The following is a 16,778-nucleotide window of genomic DNA, read 5'->3' as shown; positions in this document are numbered from 1 at the left end:
CACTTCTCGCAATATGAGTATTATTTGTGATCGTGCGGCCCTTGATTCCGCATGTTTGGTGAGGCCCCACAAGACTTTTAATTACTGTTTCTGTTCTCTTCGCCAAAACTTTCATTAAAATTTTATAATCAGTGTCTGTTAATGTAATTGGCCTGTATGACTCAACCGACATCACCTTCTCTGAGTCTTCTGTTTTCGGTATTAGCACCATGTTACTTGTCCTGAAAGAAGGGGCAGTATATTTTGCTCGTATGCTTCAGCGTACACACGGTGTAAGATCACTGACAGTTCGGGCGCAGAAGCCTCGTACAAGGCTGCTCCTAAGCCATCGGGCCCGGGCGACTTGCCTTCAGCTAATTCCTTTATCGCCCTCACTATTTCGTCCGTGCTTATGGCACCTTCTAGGCTCCCTTTAGTTTCGTCATCTAACTTAGTCATGGCAGCAAGAAACTGCTCTTCAAACCCACTTTGCACTTGCTTTGCGCCGCCAAAAAGATACCTATAGTGCTCGACGAATGCCCTTGCAATTACCGCGCTATCAGGACACACTTCATTTTGATAAGATATGTTTGATTTCCTTCTTCATAACGTATCGTTTTTCATCGCCCAACGCCCGACTATTTGGGGTTTCCCCCAGCCATAACCTTTCTGCGCGTGCGCGAATCACTGCTGCTTTGTATTTTTCCGCATCAAGCAGTTTCAATTCGCTTTTAATTTTGCTTACTTCTCTAGTGTACGCACCGGGTTCCGCTCCTTCCATCTTTACAAGCCATTCAAGTTGCCGTTTGAGCTCTTTTTCTTTTAACGTTTCGTTGTAGCGTCGGATAGTGCCCCTTTCAATCGCCATCATTTTTACTTGGATTTTTAGTTCCTCCCACGCAACCGAATATTGCGCGGGCTCTCTTGTCAACACATCGCCAATCCTTTCTTTTACTTTATTAACAAAAGTGACATCCTCGAGCAGTTTCGAATTAAGCTTCCACAATTGCCAATTAAATTTTGACTGCTTTCGTTTCGTCCCTAGCGTAAAGGAGGCTATACAGTGGTTACTAAATGATACGGGCGTAACGGAGTAGCCGCTACAAAGAGGTATCAGATCCAGCGACACATACGCTCGGTCTAGTCTCGCATGACTTTTCCCCTGAAGATGTGTGTATTGTCGTCTTCCCGCGTTCGACAAAACCATGCCGACATCTTCAAGGTTGTGGTCATTGATTAGCGTGCTCAAAAGTTCATCGCTTTTATCTCTAACGTGGCGATTGTTCGCCCGATCTTCCGAAAAACAGACACAGTTAAAATCACCCAAAAGAATAACAGCCTTATTGCATTTGATGTAAGATTCAAGGTTTTCGAAGAAGATAAATCGGTCTTGCATATCATTTGGTGCATACACACATATCAGTCGCCATTGCGAACCCGAAAAAAAAGGAAGTCTAAAACAATTAGCCGGCCGTTTTTACTGACAGAGACTCCTCAAAAATGCCAGCGCATTTACGTGTTAGGACGGCACAACCACCAGATGTACACGGGTACTCAAAAAATCCCAGGCCGCTCCGAACGGCCGCGGAGCGGCTCCTCTCCGCTATCGGGGCGCTGTTATCGCATGCTTGTCTCGCCGCGCTTGTGTTTCCAGGGTATGCGCAGAGAGGGAGTGATGCCCCCTCTCTCTCGCTCTCCTCGATAACGAAGCAGTGAAAAAAATAGTGCGGCGTACGCCAGCAGCGTTCGCTCTCCGTATTCGGCTGTGGTGCAGCGCGTCGCGGTGCAGACGACCATTAGCATAAAGTGACGCACTATGCTGGCGGCCGTATTTAGTATGACTTCGTGTGCTTCTTCCTACGTTTCGGTTTCCTGGCGTAGGTGAAGGTAAATGCACTATATCGTACGCCAGGAAACCGAAACGTAGGAAGAAGCACACGAAGTCATACTAAATACGGCCGCAAGCATAGTGCGTCACTTTACGCTAATGATCGTCTGCACCGCGATGCGCTGCACCACAGCCGAATACGGAGAGCGAACGCTGCAGGTGTACGCCGCACTATTTTTTTCACTGCTTCGTTATCGAGGAGAGCGAGAGGGGGGGGGGGGCATCACTCCCTCTCTGCGCATACCCTGGAAACACAAGCGCGGCGAGACAAGCATGCGATAACAGCGCCCCGATAGCGGAGAGGAGCCGCTCCGCGGCCGTTCGGAGCGGCCTGGGATTTTTTGAGTACCCGTGTACATCTGGTGGTTGTGCCGTCCTAACACGTAAATGCGCTGGCATTTTTGAGGAGTCTCTGTCAGTAAAAACGGCCGGCTAATTGTTTTAAACTTCCTTTTTTTCGGGTTCGCAATGGCGACTGATATGTGTGTATGCACCAAATGATATGCAAGACCGATTTATCTTCTTCGAAAACCTTGAATCTTACATCAAATGCAATAAGGCTGTTATTCTTTTGGGTGATTTTAACTGTGTCTGTTTTTCGGAAGATCGGGCGAACAATCACCACGTTAGAGATAAAAGCGATGAACTTTTGAGCACGCTAATCAATGACCACAACCTTGAAGATGTCGGCATGGTTTTGTCGAACGCGGGAAGACGACAATACACACATTTTCAGGGGAAAAGTCATGCGAGACTAGACCGAGCGTATGTGTCGCTGGATCTGATACCTCTTTGTAGCGGTCTTCTGTCCGGCGGGATGTTAGGTTTCGGGCGAAAAGACGCCCGGCGTCCCCCCACCGTTTTGGGCGGTGGTTCATCGTTGCTGAGAGAAGGGAGCTCGCCGTCGCCTAACGTTTCCTTGAGCGATCTTTTGGCCGCTGCTCCGCTTCCGCTTGCCTCAACGCCGTCCATATCGACGACGCCCTCCTCAGCTCCGGGCGTTTCCTCCGGCTCACCTACGCTGTTGGCTTCGAGGTCGCTGGAACCTGCTTCGAAGTGCTTGACGTCCTTCTGCTTTCTGTCCGTGTCGGTGCTCTCAGGAGGCAGTTCAGGTGTAACCTTTGGCACGCTGTCGTTGCCACCTGAAACTTCTTCGGCGTCGACCTCGTCCGGGAGCATCTCGGAGACGTCCTCTTTCCCTCTCAGTCGAATGACACTGGCGTACGTTATCACGGACTCAGACTCGCCGTGCCCGTAGCGCCAGCAAAGCGCACAACGCGGAACACGACATTCCCGTCGTACATGGCCTGTGTTACGGCACCGGAGGCAGAGTGGAGCACTCCCCGGGACAACAACGAGTGCCTGCTCCCCTGGAATGCGTACTTGATAGAGCAAATCGTCGACCGACAGGCCCATTTTGAGCCTAAGAGTCACGAGTCGCATCAACGACCCTTTGTCCTGGACGCCTTGGACTCGCCACCGTCCCCTTGTAACTTCAGTCACCTTTCCATATGATGAAAAGGCATAGCGTATGTCTTCATCCGGCACGTTATGCAGCATCCAGTGTGGCTTCAAATGAATGTCTTGATTATGAGAGTCGATGACCACACAACGTCGCTCTTTCACTTTTATGTCGCCCTCGCTGAGTATCTTCTTCATACCTTCGTCACTTTTAAATGTCACTGCCAAAACATGGCTCATCTGACACGCCCCCAAAGCGACTACGTCGGACAGCAGCGATAAGCCAGCCAGCGCATCTCGGAAATGTTCCACACGATACGGTCGAGACCGCACATCTGTATGCAAAAAAAGAACGGTATTTAAAACAACACGACCTGTTGGTAGCTGAGGCAGAAGCACTTGACATTCCTGGTCGTCGCTGGCAACACCCCTAGTACCGCGGCCCGTCTGGGCCGCTGCAACCGCTCTTACGGAGCTCGTGACACACACGCCCGTTCGCCTCGGCGGCCGGAAATGGAATCCGCCACGGAGGCTGAGTGGCACGAGAGCACAGCTCGACTCAAGAAGTGTGGCAAGTTGGGCAACTAGGTTACGATTCATTATCGAACTAAAGGAAGTGGGGATGCATAAAATGGCAGAAGAAGCAGCGTAACAGAGCTCGCTCATTTTCATAGAGATCACCAAGGCAGAGAAGAAGCATATAAGAACAGCGAAACATAAGGTGCGGACAAGCGCTAACGATGAAAACTAAAAAGAGAGGGAGGGGATGAAATGAAAAACAAAAACATACGGTCGCCTCCGGGAGGGCTCGAACCTCCAACCTTCCGGTTAACAGCCGAACGCGCTAGCCGATTGCGCCACGGAGGCTGAGTGGCACGAGAGCCCAGCTCGACTCAAGAAGTGTAGCAAGCTGGGCAACTAGGTTACGATTCATTATCGAACTAAAGGAAGTTGGAATGCATAAAATGGCAGAAGAAGCAGCGTAACAGAGCTCGCTCATTTTTATAGAGATCACCAAGGCAGAGAAGAAGCATATAAGAACAGCGAAACATAAGGTGCGGACAAGCGCTAACGATGAAAACTAAAAAGAGAGGGAGGGGATGAAATGAAAAACAAAAACATACGGTCGCCTCCGGGAGGGCTCGAACCTCCAACCTTCCGGTTAACAGCCGAACGCGCTAGCCGATTGCGCCACGGAGGCCGAGTGGCACGAGAGCACAGCTTGACTCAAGAAGGGTGGCAAGCTGGGCGATTAGGTTAGGGTTCATTGTCGAACTAAAGGAAGTGGGGATGCATAAAATGGCAGAAGAAGCAGAGTAACAGAGCTCTCTCAGAGATCACCAAGGCAGAGAAGAAGCATATAAGAACAGCGAAACATAAGGTGCGGACAAGCGCTAATGATTAAAACCAAAAAGAGAGGGAGGGGATGAAATGAGAAACAAAGACATTAGATCGCCTACGGGAGGGCTCGAACCTCCAACCTCCCGGTTAACAGCCGAACGCGCTAGCCGATTGTGCCACGGAGGCCGAGTTTTTTTTCTTTATTACCGGTATCATGACATTCAATATACAGACAAAACACACCAGCCTGTCTTCGGTTGGAGGAGTAAATTTAAAATTTCTTCAGGCCCACCAAATAATCAAACGCATTAATCCACTGAGGGGGGTAAGGTAACGCCTGATAGACTTCTCTCATGTAGATCATATGCTGGATAAAGTTTTTGTTTTGCGTAGAGTGAACAGTAACATCAGCATGGCGGACTTCCATTCAGGTTTGCCACAGACTGTGCAGGCCCAGTAGCATCAACATATCAAAGGGAATGCCTTCATCACACTTGACTGGGAGAAACCGGATCCCGTATGGCTTATTGGTAGTTGTTTCTTAAGGGTTCGCTGCAGAATGTCCCAGTGGAATATAGGGTCCCAGCAGTTAATAAATACGTGTCCAATAGTTTCTCGTTTTTTGCGGAGTAAGCAGTTGATCGTCCAGGGTACAAAAATCCCTTTCTGATCTAGCCACGCTTTTACGGGTAGTGTGTTCATGTGCAGCTTAACGAAAAAGAATTTGACAGGTCTTTCCGGAATTTTTCTAACCCGTTTTAAAACGTCCTTTCCTGGGCCACCACAGTAAACGGACCTGTACAATGGTGTCGGCAGTAGATTTTCAATTAAGTCCGCCTACATTTACTTTTTTTTGAAGCGATGTTTATTGCCTCAGAGCATAAAAACTATGAAGTGAGAGATGAGTAAGATGTTTAAAGAAATGAAAAAAGTTGAGCTGATCTGACGAAATCAAGAAGTGAACGATGATATGGACCCTGTGTCCATGCAATATATGAATCCGGATTGACCGGTGAGAGTCCCACTGACGCCAGGTGCCGAATTCTCGTCGGCTTCAGCGCCGGGAAGTCCCACAACAGGTGGTGGATATCCGCCTCTGTCTCTGTTCTTGCAGACTGGACACCCGGGGCGGGGATATAAATCTTTGAAATCCGGCCACTTGCGAGTCACAGTTGGTGTTAGGGCAACCCCGACCCGTATTCTCCGAAGCGCAACCTCCTCTGCACGGTTAAGACCACGGGGGAGGGTTACCGCACACGGAGGAATTAGAGCACATGTGCGGCGCCGGAGGTCTTCCTTCCTTGTTAAAAGGAGGGCGGTGTCATCCAGAGTGAGGACTCGAGGCAAAGACGTGGTTGGGGTCGAAAGGCGGGTCGCAGAATCTGCGCGGCTTTGTGCGCTCAGGAGGTCACGCGGGACCCACTCAATACGGATTTGTTGAGGGATGCGTGCCGCTAGACGATGGATGTCTTGGCAGATTTCTGGGGTGCGACTGACTCGTCGTAGTAGGCGTGTGACGTGAAGAGCGTCGGTGCGAATGACAATGCGGGCCGTGAGCAGCATGGGAACGGCGGCCACAAAGCAAAGGGCCTCTTGAACCGCAAACATCTCTGCACAGAAGGTGGAAGGAAGTTCTGAGAGGCGAAACCTTGACGTTTTGTTCAGAGCAGGCTAGCAAGGACAGTAAACTGCTGTTGTTGTTTCGCAGGCCTGAATGCTTGCGTCAACGTACATAACGATGGAGCCATGCGGCAGATTGGCGTCTTGCTCTAAAATTCAGTCGCGAAACGACGATGCCGCGCGGGTAGATGATGGCCGACGTAGGTCAATGGGCTTGTTCCCGCTTAGCTGCACAAAACGCCAGGGAGGAAGAACTGGCGGGGGCGGCTGTAGAACGGAGTGCGATTAAGCATATGCCCTGAGTGCACGCGTGGTGTGTGTAAGGCTTGACTTTAGGCGGCGAGCATCGCGTCGTTGCTGCACCAGCTCATCTAGTGTATTCAGCTGTTCTTGGAGCGCCACGATTGGGGTAATGCGGGGAAGGCAAGTGATGACCCTCATTGCCTCTCGATTAACAGCTTCTAGACGATCCCATTGAGCCATTGTCAAATGCTGGAATTGTGCTTGGTAAACGAGGCGCGGTTGCACAACCGCCCGCACCAACTGTCGTGCAACATGAGAGCAGGCTCCGCCTATTTTAGGAGCAATGCGTCTAATCAGACCCAACGCCTGAATTGCTTGCTTTTTAGCCCGAGAAAGCCAAGCAGTACCTGTTCCTGACTCGTGTATTCTCAAGCCCAATATTTTTACGGTCGAACTTTCTTAAATTGGAGTTCCGGATAGATGGAGACGAATTGGTGTTGCAGCCAGTTTACGGCGCTCCCAGCGGTTGGCGACTGACACGAAAGTAGTTTTACTCACTGAAAGCTGCAAACCAATTGAAGAAGCAAAAGTCGACGTAATATCTATGGCTGATTGTAGGCCTGCTGCTTGAGTGATCAGGTCGTTGTGAGTGCTCCACACCGTTATGTCATCAGCATACAGTAAGAACTTAATCTCGGAGACTTCATACAAGCGCCAAGCAAGGGGGATAAAAGCAATATTAAATAATGTTGGCGATAACACCGATCCCTGAGGAACGCTGCGAAGAGGCACAAATGATCCTACGGCCACACCACTGAGGCGTGTGGAAAGTGTCGGCCTTCAAGGAAGGATTTAACAAAATTGCGCACTCTAACGGGGAAATGTAGCATGTCAAGCGATTCCAGGATGGCAGCATGACTAATATTATCGTACGCCTTTTCAACGTCTATGGCCAGTACAGTACGTACCTTGTGGCTGTGAGTTGAGGCTAGAACTGCTGACGCCAAGACAGCCAGTCCATCTTCTGTACCTATGGACGTACGAAAACCAATTTGGGCGGGATGATAGAAACCATGGTGCTCAAGCCACCACGACAGTCGTGTGGCAAGCATTTTTTCGGTAAGCTTGCGTAATGTTGGCGTAAGCGATATAGGCCGGAAATTTCCGAGGTCTGTCGGCGACTTCCCCGGCTTTGGTATGGGGATCACAACAGCCGATTTCCAAGTTTCTGGTACGACGCCTTCTATCCATACCTTGTTAACGCCGGCGAGTAGTTGAGGATGTACAGCGGTACTTAAGTCCTTGTAAACCTCGTACGGAATGGAGTCCGGACCGGGCGCAGTCTTCAGACGGGCATCGTCTATTTCTGCAACTCGGGCATTTAAAATGGGCTTGCAATTCCCTCGGCGTCGGCTGTAGATGGGAGCTTATCGACGCATGCTGGAATGGCAGCCAAGTGTTATCCTATGACCCTTGGAGGCAACACATCATACTTGGGAAAAAACTTCCGCGCTGCCTCTCTGGCGAAATCATCCGGAGCCAAGTTAGCTGCGAAGCATGCTGTGGCCGCTGCGTCAGGACGACAGGAACCATGTTTCATTGCACGAAACGTTCGCCAGAGAGCAGCATTCGATGACTTTGTCGAGAACTGCTCACACAAACGCATGCCACTGCCGTCGCGAGTGATCGCGTTCATATCTGCGAGCCTTGGCAGTAAGGTAATTCAGCCTTGTCCGTGCTTGCGCAGAAGTCGGGTCTCGGGAAGCTGCCATCTCCGCTTGTCGGCGAGCAGCCCACAGGTAAAGCAGACCAACATCCGCCGCCCGGCGATTCACGTCCGTCCAGGTGACAGCAGTAGCCTTATTCAGCGCAGTTTGTAAGCAGTCCACAAGTAGTGTAGATGATTTCAGAGAGATCTTCGACGGTGGTGCGAAACTTGTCCCAATTCACCACAGAACACCTACGGCGTAATCGGCGGGCCCTTGATGGATGGGGACCGATGATGACAGGATGGTGGTCACTACCCCAGCAGTCTGGCTGCAGGTGCCACGATGGAGTCCAGGGGTCCTGACCACCACGTAAGGTCCGGATCATATGTTGGACGGCGAGCATGGCGCACAGTCCGCGTTGCTGAATCTGGATGGTTGAGTAAAACAAACAGTGCATCTGCGAATGCGTCCCGCACACGCCTCCCACGGGGGCTTGAAGTGGGGTACCCCCAGTCCGGATGAGGGGCGTTAAAGTCACCATCGACTAAAACAGGCCTCCCTGGGTGCTGTCATCGTAGAGTTAACAACCACCCCAGATTGATGCGGGAGGGAGCTCTACCGGCGGGTCTTACATAGTATGACACGACCACAACAGTTGCCTTGGGAAGCTTCACAGCCACTGCGACTACCTCTTGATATGAGGTGCACCAGTTTTCTAGAGAGAGGCGAACTTGAGTAAAACGCGCATAAACGTACACCGCCGCTTTTCCCGGAGGGGCAACAGTGTGCACACGACGGCCGTTCATTGAAGGAGACATGTATCCATTAAAGCCCGGAATGGATGGCAAGGCATTGGTCTCCTGCAGTAGCAGGGCCCACAGCTGGAGCTTGTTCATGCGAAGTCGAGATTTGAGCTCTCCCAGCTTTGTGGAGAGGTCTCTGCACTTCCATTGGAGCACACCACAACAACGTGTACTCGCCATTTTCGATTAGGCTTCCAATCATTGTGATAAAACTGATGTCAGGTTAGATAACTGGTTTACCATAAATCGCAGGAGGGATGTTGTTGAGTTATCCTGCAGTGCTGCAGAAGACCTGGTAGAGTCTGCAAAAAACGCATGAGGGCTGGATGTAGTCGAAGGCGCTGCATAATTGATTGGCGTGGAGTGGGATTCCGCTGATTGTCTACGGCGAGCAAGCAGTTCACGGCGTTGCCGTAGCTTAGAGACCTCGGCTAAAAGGCGTGCAATTTGGTCGTCAACTGCTGCCATGTCCTCACGCAGAGGTTTCAGTATGCTGTGCTTTTGTGTAGCTTGAAGGCGACGGCGATCCTTGCGCACTTTATCGCTGTACGACAGTTGTGCAGGGGCTGGAGGTGGATTGGGTTCAGAAAGCTCCGGCTAGTCGTCTTCATCCCACCGAAGATCCGCAAACCTGTTAGATGTCTGTATCGGGGCTCTGTTTTCAATCGGAGGCATTTGCTTACGGATCCCACGCCGAACCTTCTCAGTTGCTTTCTGTTTTGTTGGGCAAGTTGGAGAGGTGATCTCGTGGTCTCCAGTCTTGCAAAGTCTGCACCTGTAAGACGGTGTGCCTTGTGGCCGAGCCGCATCTTGAGTTGAAAAAGGGCATGATAGGCGCATGTTCCCAGGTCTAAAACAGCTGTAGCAATAGACAGCACTCGGTTTATAAGGGCGAGACCGCAGAATACAGCCGTAGTAGTAAAGTCGTTCTGGGAGAGTTGGTGGGCCCTGTAGTGTGACGATGCACGAACGCCCCTTCCCCATATACCGCGCTTGGATGACACGGTGGGTTGGACAGCACAGCTCACGCTGGAGGGTCGTCTGGTCTTCGGCAACGTCGACGTTGTAAACAACACAGCGTTGTAGGCCCGAACCTTCTACTAGGTACAGCTGGACCGGCACAGAGACCTCCCTTGTAAACGATATGTTCTTGAGCGTTTGCAGACGCTCGACAGCAGCCAAAGTCGGGAGCCACGCAGCGATGGTATTAGCTTTCGTTCTAGCCGTGAAGCCACGAAAACATTTGGTCCCAATACACTCGTCCAGGTTCTCCTGAAGAATCCTGTTCGGAATGTCTGTCAGGCTTTTGGCTGCCAGAGCTTTAATGGCCACATTATACGATACCGATCACGCTGTCGGCACAGCCACCTGGTTGGCATACGCTGGGCAGGAACGCTTACCTTGTGAGCTGGAGTTGACAGAAGACGAATCTTGCGCAGTGTCCCCTGATGGGCGCATTTGAGAACTGCGGGAAGCCGGTGGCACGGATGGATGTGCTGAAGACAGGTCCATTGGAGAGCTCTCCTCCTCACGCTGCACGGTTGAAACCCCATCCAGCACTGGAGGCTGGGCAGCTTGCAGAGTTCCGCCCAGAGGGCAGATCGCTCACGGGCTGAGGTGCATTTGAAGGCGGGATGTGCGCTGCCGCTGATGGACCGGGAGCAGGGACCGACGCCGGCGAAGCCACGTCTGCCAGCGCGTCACCGGTGACTCTCTGGCAGAGGTGCCTTCGCCGGCGTACAGTTTCTTCTTCGTGACAGAACATAGGTAATCCATTGAAAACCTTGCATGCGACATGCGGAAAGAAACAACAACTTCATGAAAGTAACCAGACACACGGCGACATCTGATATCACTTGTAGTCACAATAAATTCAGGAAGCGCTTTCGCAAGTCGCACTTGTATGACTGTGCGCAAAAAACTGTCGCTTTGGTCCCGCAGAAAAAAAAAACGCGACACAATCTGCCTGATAAACAAATGAGAAAGGCCTAGGCCTTCATCGCGGACTTTTCGGAAAAGGTTGGTACGACTCACCCTCTCCCATGTTGAGCCCCATATAAACACAGCAAAAACACGATCCATTTTCTGCACCTTTGTGCGGGCCATAAACAGCACTTGCAACACATACCAAACTTTAGCTATCAAAAACAAATTGCAAGCAGAGGCACGCGCGAACATTGTAAGGCCGCGACCCTGCCAGTTCCCGTCCTCTCCTTCATTTTATCCGTTGCGTCGCTCCAGTACCTTGCGGGTTCCTGATAGTGCTCGAAAGGCACACCAAGGTACGTCGTAGGTGTGCCTGTCCATGTCGTACAAGCAAACCTTACTGGCTTGATGTCCCAGTTACCGTGCCATATACCAACACTCTTTTCCCAGTTTATCTCTGAGCCCGTTAGCTTGCAGAAAGCCTTAGCAAGGTTGACCGCTTCTAACACACTGTCGCGATCTTGACAGAATACGGTTATGTCATCAGCATACGCCAACAATTTTACCTCAGTAGAATGCATTTTGAAGCCTCTAATTGATGTTTGGTGAATTACGTCTGAACAAAAAGGTTCGACATATATTACAAACAAGAGGGAAGATAGTGGGCATCCTTGCCTTACTGAATATTGCACTGGGACTCTTTCTGTTATTGACTTAATTATTATGAGCTGGGTACAGCAATCTCGATAGGCCATCATTACACCATCTAAAATTGTGCTGCCTACATTTGCATGCTTCAATACGCAGAAGAGGACCTCGTGTGACACCCTGTCGAAAGCTTTCGCCAAATCGAGTTGCAACTTGGCCGTCCATGTCGTCGCAATATTCTATCACATTTCTTGCTGCGTTAGTGTTCGTGAAGATCGTTAGTCCTTTGATGTCGCATGTTTGATGCGGCCCAACTAAGTGCTTGATCACCCTTTGCAGCCTCTTCGCTAGCACTTTCACAAACACTTTGTAATCGGTGTTCGTAAGGCTGATAGGCCTGTATGAACCTACTGACAGCAGCTTGCCACGGTCATCCGTCTTAGGAATCAAAACGATATCAGCAGCTCTGAAGGACGTTGGCACTTGCCTTGTTTTATACGCCCCATTGATAACGCGATGTAACACACATGCCAGTTGATGGGAGAAAACCTTGTAAAATGTGGCTCCCAAGCCGTCTGGTCCCGGGGAATTTCCTGCCGGCAATTCGCCGATAGCGGCCTCGATTTCGCGAACACTTATCTCTTCCTCAAGGCTGTCTCTGACGTCACCTGCTATCTTTGGCATATAAGTCACGAATTCTGTGATCAAAGTGTCACTTACACGAGTAACGTTGGTAAGCATCTCGCGATAATATTCCACAAACGCCTGCTCTATCTTTTTCTGCTTGCCCGTCACCTCGTTCTTATAGCGGATCTGTTTGATTTCATTTTTTGATGCATACCTTTTCTCTCCAGTAAGAGCGTTTATTCGGTGCTTCCCCAAGCCATAATCGTTCGCCCCAGGCACGAATCATAGCTGCCTTATATCTTTCATTGTCTAGCAACTCAAGTTCACTTTTGGTTTTTCTTATTTCGTCTGCCACTTTTTTAGGCTCCAAACACACTGTGTTTAGCAAGTATTCTAGTTGGCGCTGAAGGTCTTTTTCATTCTTCATCTCATTTCGACGCTTGATGCTTGCTCTTTCAATCGCTGCCATTTTAACTTCATTTTTTAATTTTTCCCAGGCAGTCGAATAATTTTCTGGCTCATCATTCACTAGCCGCCCTAGTTTTTCCTCAACTGCTTCAACAAATGTTCATCATTGAGCAATTTGGCGTTCCACAGGTGCCAGTTATATCGTAGCTGTTCTTGCTTGTTGCCAATGTTGAAACTCACAAGGTTGCGATCAGAGAATGAAACAAGTAAATTGTAACTATTGGAAAGGGGAATTAGAGCGAGGGACACGTAAACTCTGCCAAGCCTGGCTTGACTACCTTGCTGGGTGTGAGTGAACTGCGGCCGCCCGCCGCTTGTTATTGTGTGACCCACATCCTCCAAGTTATAGCCAACCACCAAGAAGCTAAGTAACTCGGCACTTCTATCACGTACGTATGTCACTCTAGATCTATCCTCCGAAAAGCAAACGCAATGCATGTCTCCCAGCAGAATAAGATGCGTTTCACAAGGCAGATACTGATTAAGGTGTTCAAAGAAAATACATCTCTCATTTACATTTGTTCGGGGCATAGACACACACCAGACGCCACTTTTCTCACGCAAACGAAAAATCCAAGACGATGAGGCGACCATTTTCAGACACAGTAATCATTTCCTCAATAATCGCCACACTTTTGCGTATCAATACAGCACAGTGAGCAGATTTTCCAACGGCATGGCATACACAGACATTATATATCGTTGTGAAAGGTGACACTATACGATCAGTCTGCTCTTGTTTTTCCGCCTTTGTTTCTTGTACCGCAATTAGATCTAGCTCGTTTGCCATGCAAAGGCGACTAAGCTGGTATTGCTGTCGCCTTGCAGCCAAGCCCCTAACATTTATTGTCGCTATGCATAGCGAAGATTTAAGTTATTTGCCATTTTGAATCAAAGAGCATGATACCAATGATGTCATTGCAAACATGACTGACACTTTTCTATCACTTCTAAGATGAAGTATTACATGACATACCAAAACCAAGTCCAGTAAAGTCTTCAACCGTACCTCGAATGTGTTGCTCGTAGCTTCAGTTGTTCCGTCCATTTCGAATCCGTAGTAGCCCGGCACCTTCGACGACACCAAGTTTGTATGCTAAGTGGGCGTCACAGCCGAACTCTTATCTGGCGGGATTTTCGGTTTCGGGCGTAGCGTCGGTCGACGCACACCTGGCGTTTTTGGGGGGGTTCATCATTGTTCGGCTCGCTCGGTTGTCCATGGTGGGTAGCTAACTCGTCATAAATTCTCTTTACCACCATAACACTTGTACCTGTGTCGCTGGCGTCCATTTCCTCAGCTTTATCCGTAGCATTTCTTCCATCGTGCGTGCTTAGAGAGGTTGCACCCGTAGTCGTGTTCGTAGCAGTGGGCTCCAGTTCAGAAGTAGTGCGAGACGGAGAATCACTGGCTGTGGCCTTGTGGTCACCTCCGGAATTTTGTTCTGGAGACTTCGCGTCCTCGCCGCTCTTCTCCTCTGCTCCTTTCGAAGATTCCTCAACTTCGGCTTCATCTGTCAGCAGGTCGCTGACGTCTAATTCCCCCGTAGCTTTCTGCGTGACAGAAGCATACGTCTTCAAGCACTGCTCTTCTCCGTGGCCGTATCGGTGGCATAGTGCGCAGCGTGGCACGCGGCAGTCGCGTCGAATGTGTCTCGTATTGCGACAGCGCAAGCATAGCGGGGCCCTACTGGGCACCACAACAAGCGCCAATTCACCTGCAACACGGATCTGATGTGGCAGGTCGTCCACTGTCACGCCTGTCTTCAAATTTAAGGCCACCAAGCGTGTCGAGGACGCTTTGTCTTGCACACCTTGAGCACGCTAACGTTCCCGGGAGATGTCCGTAACTCTGCCGTACGGCAAAAGCGCCACCCGTATGTCATCGTCCTGTACGTTGTGAAGCATCCAGTGAAGCTTGATACGCAAAGCTTGGTTGTTAGGATCTATGCCAACGCGCCGCCTTTCCTTCACAATCAATTCCTTCAGAGCCAGAAGATTATGCATGCCGTCTCCGTTCTTGAAGGTTACCGCCCATACATGACTCATCTGATACGCCCCCAGGCCGATAACTTCAGACAGTAGGCCTATAGGCTAGCCAGTGTTTCACGGAAGTCTTAAAAACGGTATGGCCTTTCACGCACATCGGCATGCAAAAAAAGTGGTCAATACAACTCGCCCTGTAGGTAGCTGAGGCAAAAGCACTTGATAATCCGGGTCATCACAGCCAGAAATCCTGTTACCGCGGCCCTGCTATTCCGCTGATGCCGCTCCTACGGAGCCCATGATACACACGTCCGTTCGCCTCAACGTCCGGAAATGGAATCCGCCACGGAGGCTGAGTGGCACGAGAGCAGAGCTCGACTCAAGAAGTGTAGCAAGCAGGGCGACTAGGTTACGATTCATTGTCGAACTAAAGGAAGTGGGGATGCACAAAATGGCAGAAGAAGCAGAGTAACAGAGCTCTCTCTCATTTTTACAGAGATCACCAAGGCAGAGAAGAAGCATATAAGAACAGCGAAACATAAGGTGCGGACAAGCGCTAACGATTAAAACTAAAAAGCGAGAGAGGGGATGAAATGAAAAACAAAAACATAAGATCGCCTCCGGGAGCGCTCGAACCTCTAACCTTCCGGTGAACAGCCGAACGCGCTAGCCGATTGCGCCACGGGGGCTTTTTTTTCTTTATTGCATTTTGACAAAGGGTACAAACAAATAAAACTTGTCTGCAACGCTTGTACTGACACGGTGAGTTAAATATTTTTCAGTTCAACCAAGCCATCAAGCATATTTATCCATGTTGGCTGAACAGGCAGTGCCCGATACACTTCCCTCAGTCGTATGACAGCTTCAATGAAAAGCTCGCGTGGAGATCTCACAACTACATCCGCATTGTTGAATTGTGCTCTTGTTTTCCATAAACTATGGAGGCCAAGGAGCATAATAGTGCCATAAGGAATGTCCTGTTTTCCTACCGGTAAAAACCTGATGCCATGCGGATGTAATGGTAAGTCTTTCCTTAAAATTCTTTGAAGCACATCCCAGAAAAAAATACCATCCCTACAAACTAAAAACACGTGATCTATTGTTTCAGGTTTTTTACACAAAAAACAGTCTGTCGACTAAGGAATAATGAGTCCTTTATCATGCATCCATATTTTTACCGACATTGTGCCTGTGTGAAGTTTAAAAAAGAAAGTTTTTAAAGATGGGTACACTGGCAATCTTTTGACTCTTTCGAATACATCTGCTCCTGGGCCTCCTCAATATGACAAACGGTAAATGTTTACAGGGAGCATTGTAACTATTAGATCTTTGTACAGATTTTTTCTGGTCACGTTGGAGAGGTACTGCATTCAAAATCGCACCTGTAACATCCTTTCGCGCAAGCACAACTTCGCGGAGGTAACCTTTCCCGGTACCACGCATTTCTTCAACCGAGCATACTACAAATCCTGGTAGCAATCGACATAAAGGAACTTGCATAACAATGCGAAGAAAAGTGTCGTTCTGGTCGCGAAGAAACAAAGCGAGATAAGATTTGTCTTACAAATAAATGAGCCAGACCAAGACCTCCTCTCTTCACGGGGATGAATAAGTTTGTTCGACTGGTTCTTTCCCAGGTCGACGCCCAAATATAGACCGCAAAAACCCTGTGAATCTTTTCAATACTATCCGCGTGGCGCCCAACACATTCAAGACATACCATATCTTGGAGATGAGAAACAGGTTACACACGGTGGCGCGCGAGAACATTGATAGTTGTCGCCCCTGCCACGCACTGGTCTTTGCCGCCTGTTCACTCCGGTATGGTTCGGATCTGCTATAACAATCCAGAGGCACGCCAAGATACGTCTTCGGAGTAGTGGCCCATCGAAGTCGATAGTAGTAGTCAGGCGTTACCTCTCAGTCACCATGCCAGAACCCATAACTCTTCTCCAAATTTATTTGTGCCCCGGTGCATTTGCAAAACTCCTCAACGACCGCCGTGGCTTCACAGATACTCAGTCTACTTGAGCAGAACACAGCGATGTCGTCGGCGTAAGCCAAGATTTTCACGTGAGCTGA

At 49.6% G+C, this 16,778-nt stretch overlaps 3 non-coding genes across 3 annotated transcripts; all 3 read right to left on the bottom strand.

The window, feature by feature from the left end:
• Positions 1–4,121: 4,121 nt before the first annotated feature.
• Positions 4,122–4,195, bottom strand: TRNAN-GUU (transfer RNA asparagine (anticodon GUU)). The gene has a single exon. It is a non-coding gene; the product is annotated as a tRNA-Asn (tRNA).
• A 260-nt stretch (positions 4,196–4,455) lies between these two features.
• TRNAN-GUU (transfer RNA asparagine (anticodon GUU)) lies at positions 4,456–4,529 on the bottom strand. Its single transcript has one exon. It is a non-coding gene; the product is annotated as a tRNA-Asn (tRNA).
• A 252-nt stretch (positions 4,530–4,781) lies between these two features.
• On the bottom strand, positions 4,782–4,855 carry TRNAN-GUU (transfer RNA asparagine (anticodon GUU)). Its single transcript has one exon. It is a non-coding gene; the product is annotated as a tRNA-Asn (tRNA).
• Positions 4,856–16,778: the final 11,923 nt, after the last annotated feature.

Source organism: Amblyomma americanum, chromosome 1, assembly GCF_052857255.1.
Source record: "Amblyomma americanum isolate KBUSLIRL-KWMA chromosome 1, ASM5285725v1, whole genome shotgun sequence".
Classification (NCBI taxonomy): domain Eukaryota; kingdom Metazoa; phylum Arthropoda; class Arachnida; order Ixodida; family Ixodidae; genus Amblyomma; species Amblyomma americanum.
This window is presented reverse-complemented; position numbering and strand designations above follow the sequence as displayed.